Source organism: Triticum dicoccoides, chromosome 4B (genome assembly GCF_002162155.2).
Source record: "Triticum dicoccoides isolate Atlit2015 ecotype Zavitan chromosome 4B, WEW_v2.0, whole genome shotgun sequence".
Classification (NCBI taxonomy): Eukaryota; Viridiplantae; Streptophyta; class Magnoliopsida; order Poales; family Poaceae; genus Triticum; species Triticum dicoccoides.
The window spans coordinates 652,884,394-652,889,035 of record NC_041387.1 but is presented as its reverse complement, the minus strand read 5'-3'; the positions used below and the strand labels follow the sequence as shown (position 1 = coordinate 652,889,035).

Below are 4,642 nucleotides of genomic sequence, written 5' to 3'. Positions count from 1 at the left end.
GGTATTTTCTCCACATCCCTAATTCCACACTTAGCTCTAATTTCTCCTCATTTGTAGTATCCATATCAATCTCCAAAACAGGTCCAACTGCAGCAGCCACCTCACAAACACCCAAAAAATGCCTGAAACAATCTGGTACTTTGGTCAGCTTGACCTAAATGGTATGCATCTTTCCAACAGCCTGATGGTCAAGAGACTAGGGTTGAACCTTGATCACCACCCCTGTCCCCAGTAGTTTGAAGTCACTAAACTTGGCCAACTCCACCAACTTTGCCTTATTGGGAAATCTCATCATGTATCCATTCTTTCCAAATTCCCTCACTCTCCATTGCCACCCCAGTCAAACATTTCTCCCATAGCCTTCACAAGCTTAGTCTCATTGATAATCCCTTATCTTATGATCACCACCCCCAAAGGATTGGTATGCTCTGCAATCAGAACATCCTTGTAGCTCTGTACCAAAAGAATTCCCAATCCTTTTGCTGCATAAACATATTTTGGGACTGGTTTAATCTGTTTCAGCAAGTTGCACTCCCCAGTAATATGATTCTCTCTGCCACAGATCAAGCAATGTCCCATCCTGCAGTCCTTAGTGGTGTGTCTAGGATCTTTACATTTACCACATACCTGTTTATTAAACATGTCAAATTTTTTCTTGTTTTCCTCATACCCTTGCTGCCAATTACTTCTACCTCCTTGCTTCTTCATTTCCAGTCCAGCTCCTTGTTCAGCCACCTTGTCAACTCTTTGTTGTCCATCAGGTCCTCCCTCCTCTTTCCTTCGACTTTCTTTCCCAAGCAGATTACCAATTCGATTTCCAACCATCCCTTCCATCTGGTGTTCTCACTGTTCTGCATCCCCTGCACCAACTGAGAGAACAGCGAAGTTAAGAGCAATTGCTGCTGCTGTTGATCTGGCTGGGATATCTGATTGTTGCTCCTCTCCTTTTCCAGCACAGCACCTTCTACTTCACCACAGGCCATCCTCGCTATCTCTCCCCCTTCATCTCTCTTCCCTGCCTTAGCTTGCCACACCAAATTCTCTTCATTCCTCTCTGATCTAGGGTCTTCATCCTCTGAATCTCTGCCCATTCCATTCGCAGGACCAAAACAGCTACCTCCTCTTCCAAAAACCCCAGATCCCCCTGGAAAGGCATGCCTCCCTCCATTCCATCTCCCTTCCTTCTCAGTATTGTTAAATCTTCCTCCTATATTTCCATTCCCTCCCCCTCTATTGAATCTCTAAGCTCCAAATCCTCTGCCAAAATTTCCTGACATAGTTTCTTCTTGTGGCGGCGAGGGGAGGAGAGGAGGAAACCCTAAAGAATGGGGTTGCTTCCCAGCCTTCTCCACTCCCTCCTTTATATCCCCCACTGCTCTGTCCCTTTGTTGGGTTGGGCCGGGCTCCAACTCATCAGGCCTCCACCACCGCAGGCCCACCTCCACATCTGTGTTTAAATCCCTCCCAACTGAGCCCCCAAAAATCATTAGGGGTCTCACTTCTTTTTCATTACCAGATTCCTCTAACTTTCCCCCTTTTGCATCTAAATAATTTGCAATTGGGGTACTTTGTAACTCAATTTCCCCAAAATCCACATCCTCTTCCCCAAATAAAGGGATTATGGGATGATCATTATTTTTTTCCGTATGTTTTTGAACAATTTTAGAATCTACACCAATCCCATGAGTCATATTGCTCAACCTTCCATCCTTATTTCTATCCCCAAATCCCCCATGTTCTGGACTAATGGCCGCATAAGAATTCAATCCAAAACCCTTACACCTCGTTTGGAAGTTGATATTAGGCCTCAATATTGGATATTGGCATTGGTCTGACCCGAATATTGTTGTTTAGATGGATGTGGTATTCGCGATTGGAAACCAACCTGAATATTCGGAGCCTCCATGCTCGATATTGCTTGCCCTTATGCAATTTGGAGCCTCCACCCTCGATATTGCCTTGACATTCGCTAGCGAGAGCCCCTCCCCACCAAACATACCCCTTCGTCCCCGCTCGAGGAAAAGAAAGAAGCACAGGCGGCGGGGCGATTCAGGAGCTGCAACGGTGGCGCGATTCAGGGCTCCAACGGCGGCGCAGGTGAGTTCCCTCCTCCTCCTCCTTCTCTATCCCCAGTGAGGCTCCGGTCATCCCCATCCTTCTCCCTCCCCGCGCCAATCCTCCTGTCTCCCCTGCCATCCCGACAGAGGTGCTCCCTCTCCCCGTGGCGGCGGCGGCTGTCTCTTGTGTGCCATGGCGAGAGCCCCCCTCGCCCTCCCCTCCCAATCAGTGCTTGAACCCCATCTGGAACGCCCCCTCATTCCCTCTCCCCTCGGGCCAGAACCCTAATTCTTTTTCTCTGATCTGATTTTTCTCTGCTTCTTGCAGCCTTGCAGGTCACTATGTGGGTGTATGGATCCTTCTCAGCAGCCCGATTCAAAGTGCTACTGCTATATAAGTGTTGATGTTCATGTATAAGTGCAGTTGTTTTTGTACAAGTGCTGATGTGTACAGTGCTGCTGCATACATGATTCTGATGTATAAATGTTGTTTTTTGTAAGTGCTGCTATTGTACTCTTTATATACAATTATTCAGAAAAATGTTCACATATTGCATATAATTTAGTTTTAAACATTACATCAAAGTACAATGTTCATCCTACAAATGAGCAATTCCAATGTAGAGAATGACCATCCAAACGAGGTTCAGAATTGAGCCTCTCATGCGAATTCCAAGTGTCAATTCTCTGCACATCCAAACAACAGAATTCGATTTCAATGTAATATCAAAGTCTGGGGAGATTTGATATTGGGCCAATGCAATTCCATGGCCCTGAATATCAACATCCAAACAGAGCATTATCCTTTTGAGATTTCGGCCCTCTCCTAATTTTGTTTCTGTTGCCAGGCCTAAATCTCCCAAACAAACAACCACAATTGGTATCATCTACTTCAATTGGAGTAGTAGACACCAAGTATTTTGTAGCTGTCAACGTACCTAGATCGAAGATGAGGGCCTCCCCCTCCCCCTCCTCCTCGGAGTCCTCACCAGCCAGCAACCAGAAACGATTGCCAGCCGGCGAGCACCCTACTGGCGGCGGCAGAGAGCAAGGAGGCGAGGCAAACGCCTCTGGAACCGCGGGGAACGGCGAGGGAGTGAGGTTGGGGTCAGAGGAACCCTGGCCCTCCGCCGCAGCAGCACTGCCGCTTCCTCCTCCATCTCCTCGAGCTCCGCGTCCTCCTCGATCTGGATTGGCAGCCACCTGGATCCGGGGGCAGGAATCCCCATCACCACCTCCTGCGGCGGCTCCTGTTGCGCCGGAGGCGGCGCCCTCAGCTGGATCAGGCGGTAGCGGAGGGAACGGAACACCTTCCACTTCTCCCTCTGCTCCGGGACCAGTGACTCCGCCTCGAGCATCGCCCACAGGAGCACCCCCATCGCCGGCTGGCGGTCGTAGTTGGGGAAGCACCTGAGAATCTCCTCCCCGCGCAGCTTGTCCCGCACCACCTCTGACGCGATGTTGAGCGACTTCGACATCGGGAACCATCGGTCGATCTCCTTCAGCCGCCCCATCAGAATCTCGTCGCCGTCGGACAGCGCCCACATCTGCTGTTCCCTCATCGTCATCGAACCCTAGCTGTGGCAACGGCGTAGGGTGGTGGTTCTCACGAGCGAGATTTGTGAGGTGTGGGGAGGGAGAGAGCCGAGGCGTCGGTCTAATAACCCCCCTCCTGCCCCCCCGCTCGCCATTACTCACCTCGAAATTCACCCCCGCCTCGCCCCACCGGTCAGCCGCCGCAATTTTTGCGACGTGGCACGGGAACACCACCTCCTAGCTCACCCGCCACGCCGCATCGCCCTCGCCACTGCATGCATCCACCACCACTCCCTCGTTGTCGAGGAGTTCCACCCGCTGCCCTCGCCGGTGAACGTGGCCGTGGTGAGGCACCGGCACTGCCACGCAAAAGTTCGGCACGAACATGCAAGGGAGACGTGACGGAGACTCTTGCATCGTGCTCCCTTTATGTCTTGGTAGTGAGTAAGCAAAGCTATGTAACATTTATGTCTTTGGCGGTAGGTTGTATAATCCTCTCATCTGAGCAATAGACCATGGATGTGTGAGATTAGCCCGCAATCATAGCCTGGGCTAGCTTTGCTTGTTACTCCAATGCAGGGTGTCGTTGCTGGCCTCGTCATCATGCTTGGTGTTCTCGCCGGGTTCCGGACAGGCAAGACGACGAGAGTTGTGCCGGCGGTTATGTGCTCGGGGACTCGTCACTGGACGTGGGCAACAACAACTACCTGCCGGGGAACAGTGTCCCAAGGGCCAACAAGCCCTTCCATGGCGTCGACTTACCTGGACTCGGGGGGCCAAGGCCCACCGAAAGGTTCAGCAATGGCTACAATGTGGCCGACTTCATTGGTACACCAGTCAATCGATCATATCATTTGTTGGTAGAAAATGATGATGTGTTAGTTGGTGATGTTACTCATGGGTGCAGCAAGGAATTTGGGGTTCGATAGGAGCCCTCCGGCTTATCTGTCGTTAAAAGCTCATCGTCATCTGATCAGCACTGCTCTGCTTAGAGGAGTAAGCTATGCTTCTGCAGGAGCTGGGATTCTCGATTCAACGGTAATACCACT

General features: G+C 50.8%; 1 pseudogene; it reads left to right on the top strand.

Moving 5' to 3' along the window:
* The first annotated feature begins 4,166 nt into the window (after positions 1 to 4,166).
* The window catches only part of LOC119292974, a 933-nt pseudogene continuing 457 nt past the window's right edge, over positions 4,167 to 4,642 (top strand).